Genomic DNA, 14147 nt, shown 5'->3' with positions numbered 1-14147 from the left:
TACTTTCTATGTTCCTCTGGGATGACAGCATTCCTTCAGTTGTTACTCTTCAGAGCCACCTGAGTTTCTCCAGTTTGACAGCTGCCAAGCCACTTCTTGTTCGGGAGGTTTTTTGCCCCATGGCTATTTCCTTTCAATTGGAATTCCTGCAAGCAAGAACTGTTTTTCTCCATGTTCTAAATCTGTATGGTGCATCCATACCTCAGACAAGTCAAGATCAAACTTAAGAAGAATCCACAGTGTTCATCCCTCGAAAGGATATTGGACAGGCCAACATCAGAATTAAGAAGACACCGCACAATATCCTTTTCTACTGTGATCTTGCATTTACGATCTCAATTCAAACACTAAAATAGAATGTGTTACAATAATTCAGAATCTACAAAAATATCTCAATGTAAAATAGTAAAGTAATGGATGCTGTCCTAATGACATCTAACTAGACCACTGACAGGAAGCCAGCAAAGAGTGTATACAAACCACAGCCGCTGCTCAACCAACAGTTTTTCCAAAACCCCAATGGCCAGCAAAGCGGTTGATGCTGTGCCGACCAACAGGGTGCTGGAGAAACAGGAGAGCGTAAGGGATGTGGGACAATCAACTGGGTCTAAAGAAAGTCTCACAGATGACTCCAAATGCAGGGAAGATGACTAATAGTAAATATATTATTTAAGAATACATAACAAAAAAAATGAAGTCAATCACCACACATGGCCAACCACTGGTACTGCAGCATCGTACCATAGAAACTATTAAAGGTAGTGCTATATATATATAAATATATATATATATATATATATATATATATATATATATATATATATATATATATATATATATATATATATATATATATATATATATATATATATGTTTATAAATAATTTTACATTAAATTAAATTATTTATAATCATTATGTAATCAAAAATATTTTAACAATCTAATTTTGAAGGATGAATTTTGAAATTAAAATTAATGAATGTATAAATGAATGGTACATTAATTTTATTAAGATATATTTAAATAACTAAATTATTTTTATACATCACTATTAGTAATTACTAATACATAACATAAACATGTATTTTATTGTACGTTTGAATTTCTTTTTTAATTCAAACTTAAGCAAAATGATTTTATTTAAATAAAATTCAAAATCGAAATGAAACAACTATCACTGTAGCATTTTTGTAATGTTGTTCTACATGTAAAATTAATATACATAATTGATGTACGTTAATATTTAACATAAAAATAAATACATATTTGTTTAGGTAATTAGTTTTTTACTTTTCCCTATGTTATACCATAGGAAGACTGCATAGTTACATTGGAGATCTCCCTATCATAAAGTATAAGGAACAATAAAAATGTTTATTAAACTTTATAATAAACGTGTAAGAGCAAATTAAACATGTAAATACTCAGAAATCTAAGGGCCCAATTTCGAGTCTGGCGGTCTTTAACGGCCAGACTCGCAGTGGCACAGCGGTAGCAGTGCTGTGGCCGCCGTATTAAAAGGTGGCTTTATGGACTGTCCACTGCTTCGCCGGCTGCGGCCGAGAACCAATGTTCCCTGGTGGTGGTGCAGCACACAGGCCTATATATTATGCATGACTGGACCACTGGGACAGACGGAGAGGGTAGGTGAATCGCTTTGGCCGCGCAATGGACATGACACCATCTTCTGAGGTGTCTTTCTGACTCGCCGCACCAGCTGAGGAGATAGTCCAACTACAGGGAGGTCCTCAACCAACACTACTGGGGATTCAAGAGGTAGTGTTCTTCCATAGTGGTAGTTAGCAATTAGCAGCACAACAAAGTGTAGATACATTTTCACTTTCTAGGTTGCCACAGAAGTTTATAACCACGAGACAAGAAACATGTTGACCACACAAAGATGAGCGTAGCTTCAACTGAACCCGCACGTCAGGGGAGCTGCCACTCTTCACACATTTTAAATAAGGCGGATAACCAACCTGAATAAAATTATCCTTTGGAATATCCGATCTTTTTTACCAACGCACTCACTACACTTCACTGTATCTACACTTTCACTTGCCACACACCCCCACTTCATCAAACGGCAAAGGAACAAAAGATCTCCGACAAAGAGCCCCTTCACCGGTGCCCGTATGGTATTGCAGCGCCAACCCAATGAGGAGCAGGCCCAGATGATGAAGTATGACACCTAGCTTGCTGGGTGTGTAAGGATCCTAGTTCCGCTAAAGCGGGATCCCCTGCAATTCCCGACCCCTCCTAGTATCACTCCATTACCACCATCTTTCTTTGATGGATGGTGCACACCTACTGCTCAGGCTCCACCAACAGAGGAACAGCACCCACTTTTAATATTATTAAAAGGCACTAGAATAAAAATTATCAAAAGTGTTAAAACACATAGGGCCTCATTTACAATCTTTTGACACACGGCAGTGCAGCACGCCTTCCTGCTGTGCTACAGTGTGCCAAAAGAGCAGATATGGAGTATTGCTGTCCTCCCCTGCGCTGGTGCACAAACAGCAGCCATGCACAAATGCAGACACCCTTGTGTCATGTTGCAAAGGTGCCTGTGTTGCAGGGATGATTGTTTTTTCTGCAGGAAGAGATACTTTCCTGCATAAAAACAATCATTGATCGCATTTTCCTCTTTCTTTGTGTGCTGCAGAATGGAGCATGCATACAAAGAGGAAAAAACAAGATGAAATACAAGTGTTTCTCCTGTTGTGCCACTTCTACGCCTCTCCTAGGAAGGTGTATGAATCTGACACATTCCCAGGTTTACGATTCCTCGTAAATCTGGGAATGCTTCAGATTCCATGAGTGTTGCGTGGAAACACCCTGAGCAACACCCATGGAGCGCCCTTTTATGCACATAATTACAAAACCTTGAAAATACACATAAAATGGCTTTTTGTGGCCTAATAATGATTTTGCAGCACATGGCGCCACCAGAATATAAAAATGTGACACTCTGGTGACGCCTCTTTAATAGTTTTGAAAGATTCAAATATCAGGTAAAATAACTGATGAAGAAAACAGCTTTACATGACATTACATGTGGCACACAAAATGAAAATAACAATAGAAAAATGACAGTGCAACACTCTCCTTTTATTAGAGTCTATACATTGGAGGAAAGGCCAGGAATGAGAAAAAGAATGCTAACTTCCAGGGTACATTCTTGATTTACTTGAAAAAATAAAGTCAAAATAACAACTCTAAAAGCTAACATCTTCTGCACTTTATAGTAAATCTTTTATTGTTCATGAAATATGAATCAAATAGTACAGGATTCTTTGGTTACCTTTCAGCAAAAATTGAAAGCTATCATGGAGTAAATCCCAATCATCAAAATCTTATATTTATGCAACAGGTAGGTAGACTGGCTACAAACGTAAAATGTACTTATTGGCCACTAATGTAAAAACAACCAAAAAGGAAACACTAATTAAAAGCATTAAATATTGGAAAAAATTGCAAAGATAACACAAATATATAGACTTACCTCACAGGTGAATCATTCTTAAATGTTTGAAAGAACAAAGGACTCTGGGAAGCATAAAACATTTCTGAGGTCCTATATATGTCTAGATTCAGCAGAGCTGTTCAAGTACTGGTGTTTATTGGGAAATAAGGCTGCTATTTATACAGACATTCAGGTGGAAGGAACATTCCTTAAAAAGATTAAATTGGCTCACACTGATAATGAAAAGTTGAATTACTTCTTCCTAAAGTGAACTCCGCTAAAGCATCACATCTGGACTGTGCTAATGCCTCAGCTTAGGACCTGATGTGGCCAGCAGTTAACACCAGCCTCAATGATGCGCAACAGCAGACACCTGCAGACATACCCCTTAAAGAAGTTTTCAAACAATATTCTATTAAACAAGCTAAAAGTTGTAGCAAGGCCACATGAAATGGAAGAAGCATGGAAATTGGCACAGCAAGGCAGACTGATTTCGCTAATATGATGCACTTTGAATTATTTCTCTATCCATCACGGTTCCTGACTTATGATTCTGAAGTCATTGCTTCAAAAAAGCAAAAGAAACTATAAATTCAAATATTATCCAATGCCACTTAGCAATAAGCCAGAGGCCTGCAAATGTGATCAGGTGTGCAGCATGGTCTCCACATCAATTTGCACTTTAATCGTAACTATGATCAGTCCCAATTTGTGGTGCAAAAGGTGTTCAGTACTTTGATTGGTTAGCAGCTAAAAAGCAAAACAAACTATAACTTCAAATATTAATGTGTGCCCTTTAGCAATAATCCAGAGTTATGATAATTGAAACATGGGGTCAGCATGTTTTTGTATCATTCTGTACTTTAACTTGTCCCTCTATCAATCATGGTTCTTGTTTTAGAGTGTAAAAGGTGCAATATAGGTTTATTGGTTTGCAGCTAAAAAGACAAATGAAATATAACTTCAAAAAATAATTCACACCATTTAGCAATAAGCCAGAGGCATGATACTGTGTATATTAGGGCAGTGTGATCTCAGACATATTGTGCACTTTGAATTGTGTCTCTATCACGGTTTCCATTTTATATTGTAAAAGGTGCACTGTACTTTAATTGGCTTGCAGCTAAAAAGCAAATGAAGTATATGTTCAAATACTAATTCAAGCTACTTAGCAATAAGCCACAGGCATGAAACTTTGCACATTAGTAAGGCCTGATCGCAGAAATCCTGTTTACCTTGAATCGCGTCTCTATCTATTATGGTTCCTGTTTTATAGTGTAAAAGGTAGACTGTACTTTGATTGGCTTGCAACTAAAAAGCCAAATTAACTATCCATTCAAATATTAATTTGTGCTACTTAATAATAATAAGGACATATGAACTTCTACACACTAGAGCGGCTTGCTCCTAGCAATATAGTGCACTTTAAAGTTTGTCCTATCATGGTGCACCTTTTGCAGAGTAAAAAATACACTACACTTCGACTGGCTTGTAGCTAAAAAGCAATCCAAACTATAAGTTAAAGTACTAAATCGTGCTACTTAGAAATACGTCAAAAACATGAATCTTTGCAAATTAAGATGGTATGATTCCAGCAGTATTGTGCACTTTGAATTACGTTTATATCTAATACGATTCCTGAATTATCATATAAAGGAAAAGGTGTCCTCTGAAGATTCTGAAGCAAAAAGCACATTGAGATAACCTAATATAAATTAGCAATTAAAATATCAAATGTCTTTCCCAATCCCTGGCCACACTAGCTTATATATTGAAACGGAGGTTACCAAGAGACTACTCTGGTAGGAGGGATCAATAGGAAAGAGAATTAAAAACGTATTATAACAGAACAGAGCCACAACCTCTGCATTTATTAGAAGTAGCTGACAGCGTTGCTAACATAGAAACAAAGTCAAACTCTCGTTATAAAGCCATAGAAATAACTGCATAGATATAAACAACATTATCTACATTTACATGGCTGTCAAATATTTTCATTTTGAAAGGCAAGTTGAACTTTGGACAGTGCTCTGGCTTATTAATGGTTATGCTAGTGCAAGCATCATGCCTGGACTGTCCTAATGCCTCAGTTCAGGATGCTTAGGACCTGAGATGGCCAGCAGTTAACACCAGCCTGAGGGAAGGACAACTAGCCACCTGCAGACACACCCCATAACATTTTAAAACAATACAAGCTAAAAGTTTTAACAAGGCCACAAAATATGCTAGAGGTATGGACATTGGCACAGCAGGGCAGACTGGTCTTGCTACTATTAGCACTTTTAATCATTTCTCTATCTTTCACGGTTCCTGACTTATGACTTTGAAGTCATTGTTTCTAAAAAGCAAAATGAACTATAACTTTATATATTAATTTGTGCCACTTACCAATAAACCAGAGGCATGAACATTTACACATGTGGCCAGCAAGTTTTTTCATCATTGTGTACTTTATCCTATTCTGTGCACATTAGGGTGGCTTGATTGCAGCAATATCATGCACTTTAAATCATGTCACTAGCTATCATGGTTCCTGATTTATGGTGTAAACGTGTGTTGTACTTTGATTGGCTAGCAGCTAAAAAGCTAAATGAACTATAAAGTCAAATATTAATTCATGCCACTTAGCAATAAGCCAGAGGGGTGAACCTATTCACAATAGGGTGGCTTAATTGCAGAAACATTCTGCACTTTAAATACTGTCTCCATCTATCATGGTGTGTGTAAAACATGTGAAACACTTTGTTTGCTAGCACCTAAAAAGCAAAATAAACGATGGGCCTCATAATGATGTAGTTCGGACCACAACTGACAGCTTGTCGGTTGAGGTCAGAACCGCATCTACTGGTGCGGTCAACCGACGCATTAGGATGCGTGCAGTCGGAGGCAGCAGTCTGAGGGACCGACGAATGCCTTTCGACAGGCTCATTTGGAAGCTCCTCACAATCCCTTAATGATGGCATTTCTGACACTGGGATTATGATGTCGCTTTTGGCCTTTACATGTCAGCTTTTCTGACATGGAAAAGCTGTCAGAAAGTGACATTGGGGGACCCTAGCAGGACCCTTTTACCCCGGCCCTCTGCATCTGGACATGGGGGGCACCTATGAAAATCCATTCACTCTGCAGGGCTTTTCACAAACTTCCATTTCTCAAGGGGAGGGTGAGCTGCAGGCAGTGTCTACCAGCCGAACAAGCTCACATTGAGAAATGCGACCACGCATGGTTGCCTCATAATCAGAAATTCGGAACCGCTGACCTATGGTCGGGCGGTTCCCTCACCAAAATTGCCTCCGACCCGGCATCGTAAACAGGTCCCAAAGGTTCACAGATGTATTTGGAAAACTTAACAATAAGCCAGATGCATGTAGATTGACACATTAGGGCAGCTTCATCTCAGCAATATTCTGCACTTTAAAATGTTTCTTTGATTTATGGTGTAAAAAGTGCACTCTACTTTGATTTGCTATCAGTTATAAAGAAAGTAACTACAAATTCAAAAATTAATTTTAGCCATTTATGAATCAGTCAGAGGCACAGTGGTTGGCACGTGTGGGCAGCATGATCTCAGCAATATTGTGCACTTTACAATGTGTCTATCTATTACATTGCCTGACATGATGTAAAAGGTATGCTGTACTTTGATTTGCTCACAGCTAAAAAGCAAAACCAGATAATACATTTCAAAAATAATTAGTTCTACTTAGCAATATTTTGAGCCACTTACCAGTGAGCCAATGGCATGCAAATTGGCATACTAGGGTGCACATCTCTCAACAATATTATGCCCTTTACAATGTGTCTCTATTTATCTTGGTTTTGACTTATAAAGCAAAACAATCTATAAATTCTACAATTAATTCAAGCCACTTAGCAATATGCCAGAGGCTTGCACATTAGCATACATTAGCATACTAGGGTGGACTGATCTCACCAATATTATACACTTTAAATTGTGTTACTATTGGAGGAGGCAGCTGGGTGTTCAAGAGGATTGCACTGCCCAGACTAGTCACTACCCTTCCGGGATATGCCCACCTCAAATGGTCAACTGCCACATGACCATAAAGTTAAACGTTCATGCAAGGGGTATGAGAGGCAACATGTAAATGCAATAATTACAGGGTACAGTGTTCAAACAAATTGAGTCCACATTGTTGTTTGTAGCCTTGGTGTGTCTTTATTTAGCAAGTGCTGGATTTTCATAAATGGACAGCCAATGCATTTCGCCCAAACATAGGCTTCTTCAGGGTTATTGGTGGGTGCTGTACTTCCGCTAAGGTCATAAAATGAGATCCGCAATTCTTTCCAGTCCGTGTCAGGACGTATCAATTGAAAGAGTAGGTTCCCTTGTGTTAAAGGTAACCAATGGTCCGATGAGGGTCAGCAACCAGGGTGCTCTGCCTCTGCCACGTTTAGTCCGTGTCAGAGGAAAGGGGTGGTTCAAAGTAACAATGAGTCTGCAATCCGTGTACGGTGGCATCAGTATCCCGCCTGGTGAGGTAGAGTGTACTGACATGGACTCGATAGAATTGCGGATCTCATTTTATGACCTTGTCCGGAGTACAGCACCCTGAAGAAGCTCATGTTTGGGCAAAACAGGTTGGCAGGCCATACTTGAAATTGCGTCTCTATCCATCACAGTTCCAGACTTATGATGTAAAAGGTGTCCTGCACTTTGATTTGCTCACAGCTATAAAGCAAAATTTAGTATAAATTTAAAAATAAATTTGAGCCACTTAGCAATAAGCCAGAGGCATGAAAAGTATCGCACCAGGATGGACTCATCTCATCAATATTATGCACTTTAAAATATATGTCTTGACACCACAATGGTGTGGTCGCATTCTCCCATTTCTCTATGGAAGCTTGTGCTGTGGCCGTATACTGGCAATAGCACAAGCGCCCATAGAGAAATGGGGGATTGTGTTAATCCCTGCACCATGTGGCAGGCACCTTGAGTTTAACAGGGGGGCACCATATGTGTCCCTTCTGCCCACAACTGAATGTTGTAAGGAGAAGGGGGCCTTCCCAGGGACCCCTAAACTCGCTTTTTGACAGTCTTTCCATGTTGGAAAGCCCAGAATGGAAAGCCTGTCAGAAACCGAGCATTGTAATTCCTACCATGGAAACACTGTCCATAGGGATTATGGCTGGTCTCCGGCTGACCGACTGGCTCAAGGAGGGATGTAGCATTCTGCTTTCATTTCTTCTCTGTCCTTCTTTAGTGTTTGTCATTACTTGTCAGGAGGCATCTATGATGTCACATAGTGTTCCAATTGTGTATGCTTGAAAGCAGGGACAGTTACATCTGAGGCTGAGCTGGAGTCCAACTGCTCCTGGTGGGGTTTCTATTATTGGATCTACTTTATTCTATTTTATCTACCTGACCTGAATCTTATCTTCAATAAACCTAATCTGTTTCATATACTGGACTTAAAGACTTCAATTTGTTACAAGTGACCGGCCTGTTCCACTTTGGACCACCTAGATTGTAATTAGGCTGTCGGAAGTGAAACCGACGATGAGGCTCGGAAAGCATCCAACCTGATGTCGGAGGCTTTTTGACACTCAACGTAATAAGGCCCTAAATGCTTTATTAGAAACCCATATTGTAGCAAAACATTTCGTTTTGGGAAAATATCTTGAACATTGGAGACTCAGAATCCTAAACTGCAGCACCGATAGCCACAGTGCTTGGCCTACAGATATGCATGTCTGTTATCCCATAAACTAAAATAAAGGTTAGCTTAAATAATAATTTACCATTAGCAATAGCAATTGAATTGCTGGGCTGCTTTTTTGCTAAGTAGGTACCTGAGATTAAATCAATTATCTATTGAATACCAGGTATAAAGCTTCCAAATTACAGCAGAGTGTGTATTCAGAATATTCAAATTTCCGACCTAAATATTGACTTTGGACCTGATTATGTCTTTGGCGGTCTGGGAGCCGGCTTCCAAGCCATCGCCCACTCCCAGACCGCCAAAGTCGACTGCCGCCCACCGCCAGATTGCGAGTTTCTTCGTTGTCTCGCGGTGGGTGGCACAAAGGTCACATTCCATTCCCTATTAAAAAGGCCATGCAATGTGAGCACCTAAGACCATTACTGCACTGCATTGCCTGTGCAATCCATGCTGTACAGGAAAGGGGGTGCATGCAGTCAGGGGGTCACAAAAGGAGCACCCCTGCATGCATCTCCGTGCACAGAGGCAACAGCGGGCTCTGTAAGGCACCCTTTGTTTCCCCACCACCAGCTTTTTTATAGCAGGCTCACTGCCATGAAAAGGCTGGGGTGGAGAAACTCGTAAAATGCTTGGCAGTGCCACAGCGGTACAGTCAAGCATATTACTGCCCCAGACCAACGCAAGATCACCAGGGATCGCGGATAGTGGTTTTGGTGGTCCCCTCGAGGTCCAACCACTCTACTCGTAATATGGCAGTTGGACCGCTGGTGCAGTGCCACTGCACCTCTACCACAAGCTTTGCAGTCCTGAAACACCATGTGCATCCCCCTCGTTTGTAGCATTTGCTTAAAAAGCATATTCTCCCTTGTTGCACACTTGATGGGAGAAGGCATGAAGAGCTGCTCTCCAGAGGTTATAGAGACAGCTGTGATGGAAGCCAAAGAATAGGTTGTCTTACATCTTGGATGGATGGGTGTTTCAATGAGAATATTAAGGGACTCTTTGATGAAACTAACAGAAGAAACGTAATCATTCTGCTTGAGTCAAGTGGATGCTTTATTGATGGGAAGTCTGAAAAGTCACTTTAATAACAAGACAAATAAGTATATATAAGCCGTAGGTAAAGTATGCATTTTTATATGCTAGCCTATTTGTGCTTATTTATTTTATGCATGTAACAATCTCAAAATCAAACAACACTTTTGCCTCATGTCGCTTGACTTTTCTATGCATTTATTTCCTATCAGTCACAAGAAAACATTGCAATAGAACTCGCACTGTTCCTCCATTCAAGTTTCAAATATTGCATATTTCTAACTTTACCGACCAAGTGAAGCAGAGCTTTAAGATGAACAGCTAGGAGAAGAAGAGAAAACAATAGGACAGTCACAATCATTGTCGGAAAATGTGCCACATTAGGCTTAATCAGGTAACACTACTTGTATTTGGCAGTAATACAAATAGTGTATTAATATTGAGATGTTAATGTTGAAGACGAACTGTTATTTGATTATGGAGTTTCAAGAAAATTATTTATGGGGGAGGGAGCAGAGTTAGGGCTTGATTTATATCTTGACAGAGGGGAATACTCCATCACAAATATGATGGTTATCCCGTCTGCCATATTACGATCCCATTATATCCTATGGAGATCGTAATACAGCAGATGGCATATCTGTCACATTTATGACGGAGTATTTCATCAGCTGAGATCTAATTAGGGCCCATTAATTTCATTTGATAAATGTCCAAGGGGGGTTTAACCTTATCAGGGTGACCACCATTAAATAATTTTGGATACACTCTAGATTTTAATTGTTCATCACAGATCAGCTGGTCCAATGATGAAGCAGCCTTGATAGAAATGGGGGTATATAGCCCCAAAGCTCTGTCCAAAGCTGGCTAGGAATTGTTTTTCACCAATTGCCATCTTGTCTTGTCTAGTTCTGATCACATTTGAGCTATCTCATCTTAGAAAATAGTGTCTGACTGTATCAATCCTTATGACAGTTTGTGGGTTCCTGTGGACATCAGGACAAGATATTATTCAGGGTGTTTCTTCCTTGGCTGGTGGTGAACAAAACATTTTATAGTACAAAATGTACATTAACCCCTTCAAAGTATCGGATCTGAGCTTCCTAACAAGTATACATTAGGTATTGTGTGCACAGTGAAGTGGAATGTTCTTTACGATATCTTGTCACATAAATTAAGTCTCTGTCCTTCATGAATCATGATTTATGACACAAAATATCCAGAATATTTCTCTAAACCAGTAGGCAAAATTTTAAAAATATGCATGTTAGGGGGGGTGTGGTCTCGCCCCAGAGGAAGAAGGCGCCTTTCATGTTAGCTCTGTGCGACGCGGAGCTTTTTTATCGAGTCAATCCTGCTTTCCGGACGCAGCGGACATGTCAATGGCGGATTATTGTGGCTGAATGTGTAAAGAGCTGTACACTCTTCTTTTTCTCTTCCAACATGCCCCGAGGACCCAGCGCCACCAAAGACGACTTTCCCTCAGCGTTTTGCGAGCAGCGGCTGCCATTTTACAGAGGACGCTCGCCTCGCACTCTCCTCAAGGTAACGAGCGTTTTTTGCCTATGAATGCGCGGCAACATGTAGGTTTTTCTATAAATGCATAATCCTACGAATACTCTCTTAATGGCATTACTATGTTAACTTCAGAGCTACAAGTTAAACAAATGTTCTTCTTCTTTGTGGAATATCATTACTTGCCTCATATTTTTACATAACTTGCTCAGACTTCGGAATGAATGCAATTTACCTCAGTAATTGCTGTATTTTTGAGGCATATGTATTTTCTGACTTAGTCTTGCTACGTTATTAACCCTGTCAATGCTCATGACGGAACGCTTCCGTCATGAGCGTCGGAACGGTTCCGTCATGAGCGTCGGTTGGCCTGTGCTCATGATGGAACCGTTCCATCATGAGCCCGTTGGCTCATTAGAACCTTCAGCACAGCGCGAGAATTCGCGCCGTGCTGAAGGTGTTAAAAAAAAAATTTTGTTTCACATATTTGGTCACACCCCTTAGCCTCATGAAGCACTGGCTTGTGATTTACTATTTGCCACACCATTTCTATTCTATTCCTTAATAGTGAATACTTGAGTGCTGACAGGAGAGTGACAAAATTTGTTAACATTTTTATCTCTGGAGCCTTCTTAATTTTTGATGAGTTTTTATTAGGCGTATGGGCAGATTGAAAACGCTATTAAAAATGAATTCTCGCACATCTCATCATCTCAAGATGCCCAATGAAGCTCCAACTGCGGTAAAAGTCTTGTCAACCTCAAAAGACCCAAAAATGATCCTCCTTCACCCATTTTATCCTCTCAAATTCCTGTTCTTGATATCATTTTGGATGAAGTGAGAGGTCTTAAGTTCTTTATGACCACGACTAACGAGATACTTCAACAAATTGAGGACAGATGGATTAGTCTGGAAGTTAAGGTGTTAGACATGGAGCAACGGATTAGTCATTTACACGATGTATCTACTAAAATTCTTCTCTGGAACAAGATTTTCAACGTTTAAAGCTGCATACAGAGGACCTTGAAATCAAAATAGACGCAATAATCTACGTCTTTATGGTCTTCCGGAAAATCTTGAAGGGTCATGTCGTAATTTGACGGTGATCGGGTTAGCGTTAAGCTTTGCTACACGAATTCCCCTTATCTTGACTATGGTTGTCGGAAGCCATTTTGAACGTGCTGGCGGCCATTTTATATAAATGCGTCGCCTCATGGCTAGCATGCCCGTTTGTCCTTTTTCTGTACCACTGACCACTCGAGTTTGCCCAGCAACAGGCTATTTTTTGTACTGGTCAAGCCTGCACATGCGCAGTTGAGCCCTTTGTACAGTTGGATAGTCATCACTTAGGAATGTCCCTCCAAACTGACCAGTGGTGTTGTAACTCCTCCCATGAGTTGGCTGTGTTCCAAAAATGACCATATATGTACCTAAAACTCTGTAAATGTGTTCCGCCTACATTTTTATTACTGTAAAACTGTATAAAAGAGGTCTCGCACCGATGTTCGGTGTGATACTTCTTGCATTGCCGAAGGGTAATGTAGGAATGTACCACCACCCCATGGGGTCTTAATAAACTTGTCTTTTGCATTTTCCAGTTTCCGTGCCAACATCTTTTTACGGTGCAGCGGGTTTTGCGGAATATGTAGGCCTGAAGAACCCAATACCACAGTCAGACATGCTTCATATTCTGCCAGAACTTTTGAACCTTCAGCGTGAGCCCGCATTAAATATCCAACATGCTCGGGGGGCGTGGCTAACCAGCCACAATGGCGGTCGGCTGTCGTTAGAGCTCCGGGTCCACCTGGGGATAGATCCTGTCTGGACGGAGCTGCAGGAGTCCTACCCGGTATAAAGAGGTCAAGAAACGCTGTTGAAGCAGTGCGGCGTTCCTGTGTCCAGTTTGAGAAGCTGACGAGCCGGAATCATCGTCCGGCGAAGAGTGGGCCTGTGGGGCTGAAGGGCCTGTGACACCGGGAGCTCAAGTAGGGGCGGCACCCACGACGACTGGAGCGAGATTCGCTGGAAGGGGTCGGAGACGGCTCCCGGAGGTGCTACTGACAGCGCCCTCCCTGACTGAGGAAACCCTGAGGCGGCATATTCTTCATGTAAGACCTGACTCGAGGTGAGGAGCGAGGGCAACGGAGATCGGGCAAGGCGCGGTGAACTGATCGGCCCCACCTGGCCTTGAATCTGTGGAGCCCGACCTGCGCCGATTTGATTCCCCCAAGGCGGCCGTGGGCCGCGACCCTGACATCGGAGGAGGCGAGATAGATAACCCCGGGGGAGAGCGCTGAGACACCGGGGACAACGCCCCCCCTCCCCCTTGGCCTGAACTGCATTGGGGTAATATCGGCCTTTAATGGTGTATGCCGCTGGCTGCTCCGCCCAGAGAGTAATGGTGGCGATGGCGTCAGGAGAGGCCGAGAGAGGACGGGCA

This window comes from Lissotriton vulgaris, unplaced genomic scaffold, assembly GCF_964263255.1.
Source record: "Lissotriton vulgaris unplaced genomic scaffold, aLisVul1.2 SCAFFOLD_2552, whole genome shotgun sequence".
In the NCBI taxonomy this organism is placed as follows: domain Eukaryota; kingdom Metazoa; phylum Chordata; class Amphibia; order Caudata; family Salamandridae; genus Lissotriton; species Lissotriton vulgaris.
The sequence above is the reverse complement of the archived record's forward strand: the minus strand, read 5'-3'. Positions refer to the sequence as shown.